Source organism: Oryctolagus cuniculus, chromosome 10 (genome assembly GCF_051225735.1).
Source record: "Oryctolagus cuniculus isolate XC-2025 breed Fujian yellow rabbit chromosome 10, ASM5122573v1, whole genome shotgun sequence".
Classification (NCBI taxonomy): domain Eukaryota; kingdom Metazoa; phylum Chordata; class Mammalia; order Lagomorpha; family Leporidae; genus Oryctolagus; species Oryctolagus cuniculus.
In genome coordinates, this window is record NC_142876.1 from 65,767,055 (window position 1) to 65,773,054 (window position 6,000).

The following is a 6,000-nucleotide window of genomic DNA, read 5'->3' on the forward strand; positions in this document are numbered from 1 at the left end:
GGAAGCCCCTCACTCTCCAAGGAAAAATGCTTGAAACGTTAACTGCTGGAAAGCCTAGAGCCAAATGTGTAACCCATTGGTAACAAGTAAATGAGACCCTCCAGTAATGTGGCTGTGACTAAAGTCCTTTTTATGTGTTTAAATATACACAAACATAAAACTTACCATTTTAACCAATTCAATGGGATGACATACATTCACTTCCCCAGACAACTGTTCCCACCATCCGTCCACACAACTCTCAAACTCCATATCCCCTAAACACCACTCCCGACTCCCCTCTCCCCAGCTCCTGGAACCACCATAACGTTTTCTGTCTCTGTGATGCTGATGACTCTAAGTACCTTACGTGGTGGAATCAGAGGGCTGGCCCTTTCTTCACAGGGTCTTCACTGTTCATCCCATTGCAGCAGGTGTCAGAATTTCCCCGGGAGACCCATCACCATTTCAGCACTCCTTCAAACAGTTTATGGAAAATACAATTACAATATATGTTTATTTTGGTTCAAAATATTTTGAAATCTATGCACAGATTTTTCATCATAGACACCTTTCATTAACATTTTGAATACCTATAAGACTTTTTTTTTTAATCCATTCATTTATCCATAAACATGGGAGTTGTTTCCACTGTTGGCCTTTGTGAATGCTGCCGCTTAGACTCTTCTGTTGTTATAGGCCAACCCTCCTGCCTTTCCTCGGCTCTCTTTAGCTACTTTTTTTTTTTTTTTTTTTTTGACAGGCAGAGTTAGAGAGAGAGAGAGAGAGAGAGAGAGAAAGGTCTTCCTTTTGCCGTTGGTTCACCCTCCAATCCGGGCGCACCGCGCTGATCCGAAGGCAGGAGCCAGGTGCTTCTCCTGGTCTCCCATGGGGTGCAGGGCCCAAGCACCTGGGCCATCCTCCACTGCACTCCCTGTCCATAGCAGAGAGCTGGCCTGGAAGAGGGGCAACCAGGACAGAATCCGGTGCCCCAAACGGGACTAGAACCCCGGGGGTGCCGGCGCCGCAGGTGGAGGATTAGCCTATTGAGCCGCGGCGCAGGCCTCTTATCTACTTTTAATTTATGATCCTCAGTGACCAACATTAGACTCCATCATGGCCCCTCAGTAAGTTCTGTTAAATCAAACCGCCTAAGCAACATGAGATTTACCATCTGCATGAGAGAAAAATTCCAAAATCAAATGAGCTTTACTACACACAAATGGCTGCTTACCCATTTTAGGAGTCACCACTCTTCTGGGACTCTAAGGAAGTTTTGAACCCACTTATATTTAAAACTCGTGCACCAGGAGCCAGCATTGTAGAGTAACAGGTCAAGCTGCCGCCTGCGATGCCGGCATCTCGTATGGCCACCCATACAATTCTCAGCTGCTCTACTTCCAAAGCAGCTCCCTGTTAACGCACCTAAGTCAAAGACGGCCAAAGTCATTGGGTCCTTATACTCATGGGGGAGACCCAGAGGAAGCTTCTGGCTCCTGGCTTCAGCCTGGCCCAGCCCTGGCCTTTGTGACTATTTGGGGAGTGAACCAGTAGATGGAAGATCGCTCTATCTCCCTCTCTAACTCTGCCTTTCAAATAAAAAATCTTTTAAAAAATAAAACACGTGTGCGGGGGCAGGCATTTAGTCTGTTGATTAGGAAGCTGGTTAAAGACACCCACATGCCACAGTGGGGGACCTGTATTCCATTCTTGGCTCTGGCCCCTGACTCCTGCTCCCTGCTGACAGACTCTGAGAGGCAGCTGTGATGGCTCAAGTAATAGCATTCCTGTACCCATGTGACAGAATGGAACTGGGTTGCCAGCTCCTGCCTCAGTCTGGGGCCAGCCCTGGCCATCACAGGCACTTTGGAAACAAACCAGTAGGTACAAGCTCTCTGTGCTTGTCTCTCTCTCCCCCCACCCCCAAATAAAATGTTTAAAATGATTTTAAAAAACACAAGTACAGGGGACAGCATATGGCACAAGCCATTAAACCACCACTTGCAACGCCAGCATCCCATATCAGAACACTGGTTCGAGTCCCCGCTGCAATTCAGCTCCCTGCTAATTCGTCTGGGGAACGCAGTGAGGATGACTCAAGTGCTCGCCCCTGCCACTCACATGGGAGGCCTGGAAGAAGCTCCTGGCTTCAGCCTGGCCTAGCTCTGGCTGTTGTGGTCATTTGGGAAGGGAAACAGCCGGTTGGAGATCACGGTCTCTCTCTACTCTCACCCCTATGCCCACCTCTCTCTATTGCTCTGCCTTTCACATCAGTCAGTCTACACACCACACACACAAGCACATGCACTCACAGAAACGTTTTCTTACATCCTGACAACGTGGGTTTCTCTCTGCTCTAATAATTCATTTCTTCCCCCAAAGCTCTCAAATCAAAGTCTGGTTACAAGGCTCAAGGACAGCCTCACCTCCCACCGGACAGGGCCAGCACGCCCAGTTGACTGCCTTTGGACCGCAGAATGCGACAGGTGGAGGGTGACTTACAGAGCGTCCCCAAGGCCCTTGGGCGGTCAGGAGCCCAGCATGGGATTGTCATTCTAAATGGGACCACAGCTTGCCCAGACCAGGGGTGGAAACTCCTCCCTCCAAGCCTTCCCCTGTGCCCGCCTCTTCCTCTGGGAGTGCTGGCACCCCTTAACCACAAACACCAACCTACTTCACCAGACCAGGGCATCAAGGGGCAGCAGAATTGAGGTCCCCGCGTACCTGCCGTCGCGCCAGCAGGAGCCCGAAATCCAAGAGGGCGCACGCTTAACGCTGACTCCGGAGAAAACCACCGGTAGCAATCCGGCTGGGAGAGACAGCCACTCGTCTCAAGGGAGGGACCCACGGCATCCGGTGAAAGCGGAAAGATCCACGCCGCCAGCCTACGTCCGCAGCCTTGCGTGCGTACTGCAGGAGTCTACACGCACGAGCGGTTCACCGGCTAAGCAGGCGGGCGTCTTCCCGGTGTGCTACAAGCCTGCTGTGCTAGGCTTCTACGCCCGCCCCGTCACTACGGGATTCCACTTAAGATTGCTTACCCTGGAGGCCAAGGCGAGGCCCAGCCCAGGGCCATCCCCAGGACCCAGAATGCTCTCTTTGTGGGAGAAGGGCCGCATAGGGAGCCTTGCTTAGACCTGCATGTCAAGGTTGGTTGCCTACCCAGTAGTTCCAGGTCCAGAGGCCACAGCCCTGCTACTGCCCAGCTTCTGCCGCGAGATCATGGGATGGACCAGCTTTCCACTGCAGAGGGAGAGTGTTGCCCAAACTTGCCCGTCTGAGCAGGAAATACAAGGGCAGAGCACTGAACACCGAGCTGGAGCTGACGTCCCCTGAGATACCCACCTGTGTGTGCTGGAGAATTCGGGCACTGAGAACCCTGGGAGCCTTATGGGAGGTGATTTGCCTGGGAGAGGCGAGTCCTCAAGTGCACGCAGCTGGGAGCAGGGACAGGTGTGTGTGGGTGGGTGCATGCGTGCACGTGTGGAGGGGTAAAGCGGGGTGGGGGTGGGGGATAAAATGGCCGTTCAGACACTTGGGAAAATGGACTTAAACGTTGATTCTAATGCAGAAACATGTTGAAATCCGTGCAAACATGACCTCTTCACAGAGTTGATAGAAAATGCTTGTAATGATCAAGCTGCATGGATTTCAACAATTTTTTTTTGCATCAAAATAAACATGTTTTCATTCCATTTTCCGTGAACTTTTTGAAGTACCCGCATAGATTAGGAGGCAGAGCAGCTGCGACCTGGTCCCTCCAGGAGGATGTGGCTTTAGAACAAAACCTGAAGCTTCTTGTCCAGCACCCTGCAGAGGGGGCCACCTGTGGCGCTGGGGACAAGGGCAGGGACTCCCGAGGGCCCACAGCCCAGCTCTGCCTTTTAAGGCTTTGCCACAGCACAGGGCAAGGACACAGCCGCCTCTCAGCGCCCTGGGCAGCAGGGATATCCCTGTAGGAGGCGTGCTTCTCTTTCCCAGAAACCTTGGGACCTCATGGCCAGCTGGAATCACCTGGCACATTGAAGTCACCTGGGGAGCTTTTAAACCGTTCTCATGTTGGGAGGCCCATTCCCTACCTATTCTGAGAATCTCTGGAAAAATGGCTCAGTGTTGTCCCCTGGTGATTGTAATGTGCAGGCCACAAGGCCTCATGGTCTCTTCCTCTTCCCCTCCCTGGTAATACGGGCTTGGTCCTGAGTAAGTCAGCTCTAAGGTGCACACTTTAGGATTCCGATAGGAATGTTGCTGACAACTGCTATGAGGCAGGTGACAGCTAAAACAACCAGCCATTGCTGTTGTTCACACAGGCTTGTTCCATCAAAGTATCTCCTGTGGTTGTCAATTTAATGGATAATGTTGGTACTATACGTGGTGAGTTTAATTGCTATTTTTAAATATCCTCGGGGCTGGTGCTATGACAGAGCTGGTAAAGCCGCCACCTACAGTGCCGGCATTCCATATGGGTGCTGGTTTGAGTCTTGGCTGCTCTGCTGCTGATCCAGCTCCCTGCTAATGTGCCTGGGAAAGCAGTAGAAGATGGCCCAAGTCCTTGTGCCCCTGTCCCCCTGTGGGAGACCCAGATAAAGCTCCTGGCTTCGGATCGGCCTAGCTCCATTTGGGGAGTAAACCGGCAGTGGTATGACGACCTCTCTCTCTTTCTCTGCCTCTGTGTAACTCTGCATTTCAAAAATCCTCAAAAATGTTACACTGTGATTCAGCCCTGAAATGAAGAAATAGGCTGATGAGCATGGATGCAGAGAAAATTTGTTGTCAATGAATCAGATATGTCTCACTAGAATTTCATATTTCATCTTTGCAAAGCAACAGTCAAGTGGTTATAGCACCCAACAAAGGAAGATATGACAGAGAGTGACATATGAGAAGGAACTCATATCCCACACCTGGGAATGTGACCCAAAGGCCAAGAAATCACTAAGTTCCAGAAACTTCTCTTTAAGAAATGTACCTCTGCTGCCCCTTGGAGCTCATTCACCCCGTGAGCCCGAGTGATTCCACATAGTTGGATGTAGATGCTAAATGGGGAGATCTTTTAGTTTTTCTGAAACTAACCAATGTATTTCACTTACTTGCTCAATTTCATGTAAGCACTAGAGTAACGTGTGATAGGATCCACAAGGGAATGCTTTCAATAACTATAAAGAAAAATTTGAAGTGATATAAATATGGCATCATTTTCATTGGCAGAGTTTTTCCTATTGAGTGAGCCCAGAATGGTCTTAGGATAGATGGTTTCTCTGTTTCTATAAAACAAGACATTTGGGGGCCAGCTATTTCCTAGCTCTCGGATTGGACCTGCCCACTGCATGGCCACCTCAGCTCCCAAGCTGTGATTCTAGATTCTTTAGCTTTCCCATAGTCACCATCTCCCCATGCCTTTCCATTTCACAGAGATTCTCTGAAGTCTACCCCCTGCTGTCAGGCCCCTTGCACCTGACCCATCCCTGACAAAGTCTTGCAATTCTTCTCTCCTGGGTCAACCCTTATTCCTTCTCCTGTCACTCTTATTAAAAAGTAGCACTTTGGGGTCCAGTGTTGTGGCATAGCAGGTAAGCTACCGACTGCAAGGTCAGCATCCCATATGGGTGCCAGTTTGAGTCCCGGCTGCTCTATTTCCAATCCAGCTTCCAGCTAGTGGCCTGGGAAAAGCAGCAGAAGATGGTCCAAGTCCTTGGGCACCTGTCACTCATGTGGGAGACCCAGATGAAGCTCCTGGCTCCTAGCTCTGGCCTGACCCAGCCTGGCTGTCATGAGCATTTGTGGAATGAGCCTGTGGATGAAAGAGCTTGCTCTGTTTATCTGTCTCTCTTTCAACTAAAAATGAATGTCAGTATTTTAAAAAGCACAAGTTGAGGAGTCACTGACATGAATTTGCTCCAAACTCTCTTACACACAAGCTGGGTAACCATGGACTTGTCACTTCACTTTGTCAGTCTGAGGATCTTTGTCTGCAGAAGAAAATGAATGTCTGTGTCATGAGGTTGGTGGAGGATTAAATGA

The 6,000-nt window shown here is 50.0% G+C and overlaps 1 long non-coding RNA gene across 1 annotated transcript in view; it reads right to left on the reverse strand.

The window, feature by feature from the left end:
• Nucleotides 1-2,838, reverse strand: part of LOC127492407 (uncharacterized) — a 37,441-nt gene extending 34,603 nt beyond the window's left edge. Inside the window, exons 1-2 of the long non-coding RNA XR_016214155.1 lie at nucleotides 2,704-2,838; nucleotides 345-456 (exon numbers count right to left, since the gene is read on the reverse strand). This is a non-coding gene — a long non-coding RNA (uncharacterized LOC127492407). The remainder of the gene's footprint in view (nucleotides 1-344; nucleotides 457-2,703) is intronic.
• Between the last annotated feature and the right edge of the window lie 3,162 nt (nucleotides 2,839-6,000).